Raw genomic sequence first — 10,943 nt, 5'->3', positions numbered from 1 at the left:
CCATCAGCCAATATTGAGTTGTCTACAAGTTTTGCCATGTACTATTTTCTTCCAAGTCTAGGATTGTTTCCAACATCTGATCAGTACTTTGTCCAGGAATGTGTAAATGCAAAGCCTAAAATTAAGGAAAGTGTATTTCAAAATGAAAGTTAAATTCATATAGATTTGAAGTTAGCATTATCACATCCAGTTGATCAGTATTATCTATTTAATACCAAGTCTGGGACATAGAAAGGCTGAAGTGCTACAGCAAAGCAAAAATGCTCTCACAGGAAGTGGCAGATTATTTCATCTGTGTTAATTAAACCTTGACATTATCACAGATTGGCTTGAGCTGAAAAGGACCATAAGAATTATTTAGCTCCAACTCCCAAATTACTGGAAGTAATTAGTTCCCAACCGTTGAAAGTAATTAATTCCAAACTTCTAGAGGTTGATAGCTATCTGACTGTATCACTTAGTGAGAAAAAGTGAGATAAGTAGAGTATTGTCTTCAGATTAGTTCAAGGTGGGTCACTCATCACAGGAATTAAAAAACCCAGCTGAAGCAATGTTGAGACTTGGTGTTATTTTGGTAGCTTGTGAAGGACTGGGAATGTACTGAAAGATTGGGATGGTGGGCAGTGATTCTTTTGAAGAGGAGCAAAGGAAAGAATTAGGAATTTTTATACCAATCATTTTGTTTTGATTGTTTGGGGAAAAATAATCCACCCTGAATCAGTCATCTGACCTTATTTTTGAGTACCACCATGACAGCAAGCAAGAGTCAACAAGTATTCTGTTGCAGATGGGTTGTGGCATATGTATGTTATTTTCCTTCACCAGAACAGAGGCAAGGAAAATTTGAGTTGGACATAAAAAACCTTTCTAAAGATAAGGCTAATGAAGTTTTGCAATGTAGTGCCCAGGGAAGTTGAAGAATATCCACCAGAGAGAGTCTGGCAAATCTTCCAGAAATAGTCTATATAAATGTTTACCAAGTACATGGATATGGCTTCTCTCCCTTGGGAGAAGTGTGAAAGCTTTGATGATTTCCAGAATCTTTTTCAGGTCTTTTTTTCCTCTGAATCTCCACACAGTCCTACAGACTTTATATGGGGCTTTCACAAACAGGGCATAGACTGCTGTAAGGGGCTCTTTTTTGGCATCTGAAGTGCTCATGGACAAATCTGGAGCAGCTGGAAGCACCCTTCTTCTGGCTGGTCCTTTGCCAGTGACCACCTGTAAGTGTCTGCTGGAAGAGAAACCAAACAAATGGAGCTGCTGAGATTTTTCAGCCTTTCTGGGCATTAAAACCCAAAAGTTTAATTTTCAATCTCAGAATAAGACCTGATCACCTCAAAAGACAGCACAAACAAAACTGTTTCACCTCAAGGAAATGGTCTTCATTTGAAGACGTTTTCTAAATGTCAAGACTCATCTCCCACATTCAAAACCTCCTAGTTTTCATCCCTTTCTAGCACAAAGTTCAAACTCCTTATTGCCCATCCAATTTTCTGTGTGACAGCTTCTTGTATTTTAAGGTGTAGTAGAAACAAACTGGAATTACTTCTCATAGGTGTTATGGCCTCAAATGCTTCCAAGGACACAGAAATTGAGGATGTTTTTTACTATGTATTTGCAGGAGAAATTCTGCTTGCTCTTGCTATATCCACAACCACTGCAGCAACCTCCTGACATCACCACGCTGCTCCACAAGGGTTTTTTTCAAGAACAGCTAATGAAAAGAGTCTGTTCTAGTAATCACACCCAGAGGAATTAGAGATACTATGAAAGAAGTGACAAATAACAGCATATAATTAATTTCAAGAAAATTAGTTATATATCTCTTCCTTTCTCTGTTGCCCCTGCAGCTGATTGAGTGTATGACTGACAGCAGTAAATCGTGGCAAAAAATCTGTGCTTTGAGTATAGTTATAGAACTGTTTTCTTCAGAAGAACATATACAGAGGTCTGAGAAAGCACAGTGTAGAAAATACATAGTTAAATAAAATTGTCTCAGTCTCAATTAGCTTTCCACACTTATGCAGTGGTTTATGTGTTTTAATATAGGACATTGTAAAATTAAATAATATTCCATTTACAACTTATATTATATTAATTTAAACAACTATTAAATTGTAATTTTTATACAATTTAAATTATTTGTAACTTTTGTAACAATTTATTCTTAAAATGACCGTTCAATGATTTTATTATGTAATCTTAAATCTCAAGAGGGGAAAATCAGGAAGGTTTTGAAAAAACATCATGACTAAAGGCAGTTTAGATTAAGAGTCTTTTCTAGTAATATTTATTATTTACTGAGAAATTATCCTTGTTGGGTTCCTGCCTTGTTTCTGCATCACAGTTTTTATAATCACCTCAGCCATCAGTACTTGTAATTAAAAAACTTACATTCTTTTGGGAAGTACAATGCAACAGAACAGACATTGAGGATTTCATCACAGTCTTTTTATCCTGTTTAGCCTTTTCCATGTAAAAGTAAATGAATCATTAGCCACGTCTTATCAACTGTGAAGTATTAGAGTTAAGGTAGTAGGACTCCTGATGAGATTGCTCTGTTATTCCTGAAACTAAAAACCACATAGTGTTGTGCATGCAAGTGAGATGTCCAATAAATGCTACATATTCCTCACAGCAGATTTATTAACTTTGAGAAGAACAGGTTATTTTTAATTCAGAATTTGTCATAAAAGGATTATTTTTCAAACAATGAACATTCCTTACTGAGGTCAGCAATGTAGTGGCACAATTAAGGAAGATAGTTTTATTTTTTAGTGCTTATGTGCTGTTGCTGGTTTACCCTCTGGTTCAAATAGTTTAATATGTGGATAGATGAGACCACTTGCAACAAAAAGTAAAAAAATTAAACTATTATAATTTATCAACTACATGTAGTTAAACAGTGACTCAGTTTTGTAGTAGTAAGGCTGAATTTCTGCTGAAATTTCTTGATGTCATGTCTGATGCAATGAAACCTAGAAGAAAAAGGAAATTCTTCTCATTAACTTGTGTTACTATGCTTGCATTTGAAAATAATTTGATATAGCAGGGGTGGATCAGTAAATCTATCAGTAGAGCTACTAACTCCTGTATTTGTTTTAAGAAAAAAAAAAATCAAAGCACATTCCTTGTTCCTTGTCAAATCATCTTTTTTGTGCCGATGACTATGAACTCACTGATCAGTAAGAGTTGTATTCTATGAAATCAATTCCTTCTTGGTGTTACTGTAAAGAGCACTTTTCTGTTTCAACAATGCTCTTGGTTTAGCCTCAGTCATCAGCACACCCTACACAGCCACTTTCTCACTGTTCTACTGGCAGAACTGGGGAGACACCTGGAACAGTAAAAGCTGGAAAACTCATGGGTTAAAATGAAGACAGTTTAATAGGAAAACCAAAAGCCATGTGCACAAACAAAGCAAAACCAGGACTTGATTCACTGCTTCACCTGCGCAGGCAGGTGTTCTGCCATCCCCAGGAGAGCAGAGCCCATCACATGTAACAAGTTGGGAATACAAACACCATCACTCCAAATGTTCCCCCCTTCCTCCTTCCTCCCTCCACTTTATTTACTGACCATGATGTTGTGTGGTTTGGGATATCCCTCTGGTCAGTTGGGGTCACTTCACCTTTCCTGGCTGTGTCTCCTTCCAAGCACTCCCACATTCATTGCCAGCAGTGTGGAAAACAGAAAAGGCCTTGGCTCTGTGCAAGTCCTGCTCAGCAATAACAAAAATATCTCTAAATTATCAGCCCTGTGCTCAGCACAAATCCAAAACAGCCACACAACAGCTACTGTGAAGAAAATAAACTTTATCCCAGCCAAAACCAGCACGACAACTTACTAAGTAAAATTTGGTTTGATTAGGATTTAAGTAAGTGAATAAATGATGTAAATAATATTAGATAGATTTGTAATGGGGACTCTTCTTCAGCTCCATAACATACAAGGTAAGCTGAATATTTGTTGTTTTAATTTGAAAAAAGGAAATTAAAAACCTCTGTATCATATCACATGTTCTTTTCTAACCTCTCCTTAAGCAATAGCAAGCAAAAACAGTGTGGAAACCCAGGGCACAGGGAATATTTCTCTGTCTGCTCTGGGGTGCCCTGACCCCCAGGGGAGCACTGACGTTGACCCTCATTCATGCAGAAAGTCTCCTAGACTTCAATATAGAGTAGAATCCACAAAAGTGTATAATAGATTATAGAGAGTAGTGTAGGTGTATCACTTGGTGAGAAATTTAGGTTTTGGGATTTTTAGTATGTTGTGGATGGAAGCAAGATGGAGGGCACAGGGTGTCGTCCTGGGTTTCTTCTTCATGCTTCTTCTTCCTTCTTCTTCATGGGTTTGGGTGGCATTTTGTAATTGGGCAGAAAAGTGCACATTGCGGGCTCTTTGGGATCAGTTATTGGGTTAAAAGGGAAAATAATCTAGGTGTCAGTTCTTAATTGGATAGTCTTAAAAGAGCTTGTAACAAGAGACTGTTAGCCATTTTGTGCCTTCTAATGAAAAGCTGCTGAACTCATGGTTGTGAGACTGTTTTACTGATAAGACATAATAAACACCCGAGTCCAAACAAGAACTACTGTCTCAAGTGCCTTCAATCCAGACCCGGAGAAACAGATAAACCAGAGATAACTATCTGAAAAGTTACAGGCATGTAAGAAAAAAATGTTTCAAAGCCATATAATTCAGATACTTCAAAAGTTATTTTCTCTGTCAAAAAAATCAAGTGAATTATAAACCTGAACAAAAATGAAGTACACCTTAACTCCCTTTCCCCCCTAGAAAGAACCTTAAAAGGACATGACTAAGCTTTTCTCGTTAAGAGATAAACATCTGAAAAATCAGCCCTTTTAACTTGGAACTAATGATACCAGGATACACTCATGTTGAAGTAGTATGGCACTAAAAATATCAATGTCAGAACCCAAGACATCCATCTGGATGCCTTGGATGGCTCAAAATCCTGGCAGGGGCCCGGACCCCCTGGCAGGAAGCCAAAGACACCTGGGATTTCGATCTTAACCTATGGAGCAAATTACCAGCCTCGTATGAAGAATCACAAGTCACAAAATTTTAAGTAGCATAACAGTAGTTGTCACAGAGTGAAAGGTGGAATTTTGAAGAATTTTACTATGGGGGTCTAGGGGGCAAGATGGAGGGATTTGGGCGTTGTCCTGTCCTTCTTCCTTCTTCTTCCTAGCCTCCATCTTCTTACGTGATGGTGACGTTTTGGGATTGGTTTAGAGTAGAAAGTCACTGTCTAACATAGGTGATAGGTATTGGAACATAACTGTAAATATCGAATATGTAGGTTATAGTATAAAAGACAACACCAACCCCGTGGGCAGGGTGTGTGCCTCAGACTCACCTGCAGAACAGATCTCAGCAGGCCAGACAGAAAATGTTTTAGATAAGAAATAATAAACAACCTTGAGAACTACAGCCGAAGACTTCTGACTTCTTCAACAGCTGGGTTGGGGAAGAGAGACTTTTAACACACCTCGGGGTCACCTCGACCAGAGGAGCTCCCGAGATATCAACTTCTTTAAATTATGAATTTTTGGATTTCTTGTAGAAAAGAATTTCACAGCAACATTCTTCACTTGCCACTGAGCTTTTCAGCTTCTGCATTGCAGCCTCTTCTTAAAAAAGAAAAAAAAAAAGGGAAAAAATGTTTAATGATGACATATATTTCTTTTCAGGCCTGGGCACATTTTAAGTAGATATGTATTAAGGGCTTAGTTTGCTATTGTCTACATTTTTTTAGCATTTTTAACAAGATTAAAGGCAGGAGATATTTTCTGGAATTTAAAGTGAGTGTTCTGGACAGTCGATCATCTGGCTGCAGAATTGCAATGGGTTTTGTAAACAAATGCACTGCTGTTCAGTTCTTAAGAAACAATGTCTTTCCAATGCCTAAAGCAGAAATGTTTAGTTTTGGGGAAGAATAAGACTCATAAGAGCTATAGTTCCACTGTCAGTTAAAAGATTTATTGCTATCTGATGTCTTTGATCTTCAGTATGGAAAGTAGAGCTGGCAACTGTTTTTGCTCATTCTCTCTCTTCCAACACTGCTGATCTTATCCAAAATATTTAATTCAATTGCAACAGAATAATTAATTAAAGTTGCAGGAAATATTATTTTCATAGGTCTGAACGGGAAGCTCATAGAGTTGAATGGTTCCCTAAACTGACTCATAAGAATGAAAAAATGAAATGTGGTGTTTGTTATTGAGAAAAGCAAGCAAAGAACCTGAAAGTCCAACAGAAATCTCTTTCATTCTGTGTAAAGCACAGTATCACTCAGACCAGGGCCACCTTCTACTTCCATGAATTAAGTACAATAACTCAATCACACAATTATGTTCAGTAATCCCCTCTAGTCTGTTGGCAACAATACACTACTAAACACTTGAAAATTGAAGATGACTTGAGAAACTGAGATGGCTTCTAATACTGAATTGCAATTGTACATCATCTGTGGTATAGATGCAGGCAATATGAAAGACAGGAGACCTTTCAGCACCTTCCATTATGTGAAGGGAGGCTGCAGGAGAGTCCCTTCCTGGAGAGGGACTTTTTAGAAGGGCATGTAGTGACAGGACAAGGGGGAGATAGCTTTAAAGTAAAAGAGAACAGGTTTAGTTCAGGTATTGGTAGGAATATACTTCCTGTGAGGGTGGCGAGGCACTGGCACAGGTTGTCTAGAGAAGCTTGTCTAGGATGCTCCATCCCTGGAAGTGTTCAAGGCCAGGCTCTGAGCAACCTGGTCTAGTGCAAGGTGTCCATGCCCACGGCAGGGGTTGGAACAAGGTGATCCTTAGGGTTCCTTCCAACCCAAGCCATTCTGACTCTAACTACAAATACATCTAAGTGTGTACTGGCGTGGTTGTTTTGGTACCATACACAGGCAGATCACTAAAAACAGCTTAGTAACTATCAAATCCAACCTTCCTTTCAGCAGAGTAAAAGTATCAAAGTATTTAAAGGCACAATGGTCTCACGTAACAAGATTTGTAAAATTTATAAATTCAGGTGTGAATACTTCAGTATAATGTAAGTTTTGACCAAGTGTTTTGATTTGATGCTTTTACATTTTTGCTGTAAAACATCATTAACTCTCAACCTACCTACATCTACTAACATTTTGCAGTAAAAATAGCAGTGCTGAGCCACTTCCTGAGGTGCAAGAACAATGCTACAATTCCTAAATGTGGGGGGAGATTTTTTCCTCCAGTTAAAACAAAGAAATCATTAAAATAAAGAGCAGCCTTTAAAAATTCTTGACTGGCAGCTCTTAAAATTGCCTTCTCCTCCCCTCTCAGTATTAAGAAAACCTTATTTTCTAAAAATCAGCTAGATTTTTCAGTGGGTATGAAATGCAATATTTAGAAAAGAAATACCTTATTTTAGATGTTCAGCATTAATGTGTACATATAATTGATGCATTTGAGTTTGATCCATTTTGTGACAGGCTTTGACAGCTAAAAATGACAGAATTAGCAGTGCTACAATAGGGCTTATGACAAATAAGAGAAGTATCATCAGGATTGTACTGTATCACACACAGAAATAAAAGAAAGCATATGGTCCATTTTACTGCTTTTACTTCACTTCACTTAAATTTCTTCCAGTTTCGTAGAGGTATTGAAGTTTTAGAAGCTTGAGTATTTATTGCAAAGAAATTAATTGCCTCTGGTTGCAGCTTACCATTAAGCAGCCACATAAAATGGAGACAGACATCATTACATAGCAGCCTGTCTTGTTTCTTCCAGGTACCTGGAAGAATCTACCTATGTGACTGTCAAACTCATGACTTTGAAACTAAAGAAACAGAAAAAAAATGAGGACAGAGTCAACAAATAAACGTTGCCTGAAAATGGCAGTGGAAGAAGAAAATGTAAATTGTGCCAATCTTTTACTATGTACATTGACAGAAAATTCCAGGGATTGCAGCCAGAAGAATAAAGACATTACAAAAAGGGGGAAAAAAAAAAAAAAAGAAAGAAAAAAATAAAATTAAGCCACAACCTGATTTCTTGACCTGTTCTTCTTCTCTATAAGCTTTTTAAAATATCAGTAAATAAGACACATACAAAACCAAGTGTGGGAGATGTCGAACTTCAAGCTTGTATAGTGCAATAAAGAACTAGACTGAGACTAATAAAAATATTTTACAAGAAATGAATGCTTGTTATCACCTGCACAGAATGGTACTGTGTCTTTGTAGATAAGGGGATTTTTTGGCAAGGAAATATCCCATTTAGATCTAAATAGCACAGTCAGTTGTAATAAAACCAGAATTGAAATACTGTAAAAGCTCAAGAGCATGAAGACAACAAATCATATGGCAGCCATGCCAAAACACTTGCTGTATCCAGACAGGTTTGTAATTACACAAAAACATATGGAAAATCGTTTCATATTTATTAGTTTGTGTATTAATTGCATTAACAAGAATAATAGAAATTAAAACACCTGTACCTTGAAAACAGGGGCTTTTCACTGTTCTTCCAATTATGGTGGTGGCCATAACAAAATGCAGCAACCTGACTTACAGAGAATGCAGTCCTGGACGTCATTTTCCATTGGACTCCTGGAACAAGAGAGGAGAGGACTGTGCCATAAACCCAGGGAAAGCACCAATAATGAGAGACCTCCTGGCAGAACAATCTTCCACTTCCCAAGACATCCAACATAGCTTTGTTAATTGCAGCCATGATAAGACCGTGCATGAACAAAAATGTACCTGAATGGAAACCCACTTTTTCCAGCCAGGAACACAGAAATGTTGCAGTGGGGAGTCTGGAATCATTAGCAATGATGGAATTTTCCTGACTGCAACAAATCTTGGTCCTACCTACAGTGAGGGTCCTCACATTCCCTGGTACACTACTTGGCTATGCTTTCACTGTACATTTGTCCCACATGAACTCATGCGGTCCTTTCCTGAGCAACCACAGGGCTAATCAGAGCGTACAGTGGGACACTAAAACATGGACTGTGTCTGCAGACAGAAAGGTTTAAGCTGCTCAGCATTACTTGCTACAAGATAAAGTTATCTGTGGTTTGCTGTGAAAGCAAGGGAAGAAGCCTTGTCACAGACGAGGATGCCAAAGCTCACTGCTTTTTCTGGCTCCCATAAGCCATCAGCAAGATGCCTTTCACAGAATGGAATAATCTGGGATAACTTTTCCCCCACATTCACAGCAGAAACCTAATCTATTACATCAGTCACTTCCAGCTTCTTCTATGTCCTTTCACTATAGATGTCTGATATATAAAAAGCCATGGCTTTCCTCTTAGATATGGAGCTTGTTCTCCTTCAGTGGCTATCGTGTCACTCTTCTGTACTAGAGAGCTGCACTTTCTCTGTATCTCCGTGTTCCAACTGTCCAGATTACAACAAGCCGTGTATTTGTGTGGTGTTTTTGCTGTAGTTCAAAGCCCATATAAAAACAAACTGATTCTGGGTTGATTTTCTGCATGAAAGACAAAAAATTACAGTGCAGACAATGCATTACTTGTCTTATCTTCAACACTGCTTTCCATACAGGGTGTATCAGCAAAATTCTGTCTAGTACCTCCTCATATGCACAGATGGCATGAGAACTGTAGTGATACAGCTTTGTTTCTTTCTTTCTCACTTTCTTAGCCTTGAATTTTCATCCTTGATTTGTCATATCCATGTCTTTTGAATTTTTATTGCATCAAATTTTGTTCGTGTGTTTGCACAGCCGTTTCTTTATTAGGCCTTTAAAAATACCTGTCTTACCTTCCTTGCTACAATGATTTTCTCTCTATAATTATTTTTAGCTTGTCAGGTGACTTCCAAGCCTTCCTTAAGGAAGAGACATGAGTCTTTTTCTCAGGGTGTGTGTTTCACAGTTTCACCAGTGAATACATTGATATTTGTCTACTTGAGTGGAGGTACTTGACAAGGTAAAAAGCCATCAATCCACACTAAATTGTGTCTAAGCAACAACAAGTGATGGAAAACTGTCTCATCTCTTATCTTCTCTGTGATCACCTCTGACTTCAGATAAACCCCCTTTGCTTTTTAGGAAAATTTCCAATGCATTTCTTTGAGAACAGCCTGACATGAGAATCTTTGCTTAAGAATCAGCTTTGTTTTCTTCCCTTGATCCTGCAAAGTCTGAGAAAACTTTGAGAAAACTGAGATGAGCAATGTCCCTCCAGCCTGACCACCTTTCTTCAGGCCCACAGTCACATACTCTGCAAGGACTTGTAGCTCCTACTTTCCAAATGTCAGGATTCATCTAGGGAGACAGTTTGAAAGAGGCTGACAAGGAGCCAGAAAAAGCACACAGGTCCGTATTTGAGGGATTGATTCATAACCTCATCAGTCACTCATAAAATAAAACATCTGTAATAATTTATAAAGTTCCTGCACTCCAGCTTAGACACAGTAAACAAGTCTCTGGAGAGATGACACCTTCCTGAACTTTGGCCTATATACATCACCTCCAATTGTGCTCAAGACTTTAAGGAAAAACCACTGCATGAAAACACACGGCTCCCCTAGTGACCAGACCCCTGCCAGAGCAGTTTTTCCTCAGGAATCAGTCACACAGAGCTGGCCTTGGAAGCTCCTTAAACACAACTGCTTTTTCAGAAGTATGTCTTTGCCTTGAGCAGACCAGCTATAATTTTTCCAGTATCACTTAGATAAGGCATGTGGCTGCAACTAAAACATTCAGGAGTGCAGAAAAAAATAATTTCAAATTTCTTCTAAATCTCTTCCCTTCCTGATCAAATATGAATCTTCAGGAGCTCAGTCACCATGTGTAAGTATTGTCATAACCCACCACTGTATGAACCTCTAAATGAGAAATTCAAACCAATCCAGATCTATAAATATTAGAATTTCTCATAAGTTTTATATTTATCCCAGGGTGTAGCTGCCT

This window comes from Onychostruthus taczanowskii, unplaced genomic scaffold, assembly GCF_017590055.1.
Source record: "Onychostruthus taczanowskii isolate IOZ18803 unplaced genomic scaffold, ASM1759005v1 scaffold115, whole genome shotgun sequence".
NCBI lineage: Eukaryota > Metazoa > Chordata > Aves > Passeriformes > Passeridae > Onychostruthus > Onychostruthus taczanowskii.
The sequence above is the reverse complement of the archived record's forward strand: the minus strand, read 5'-3'. Positions refer to the sequence as shown.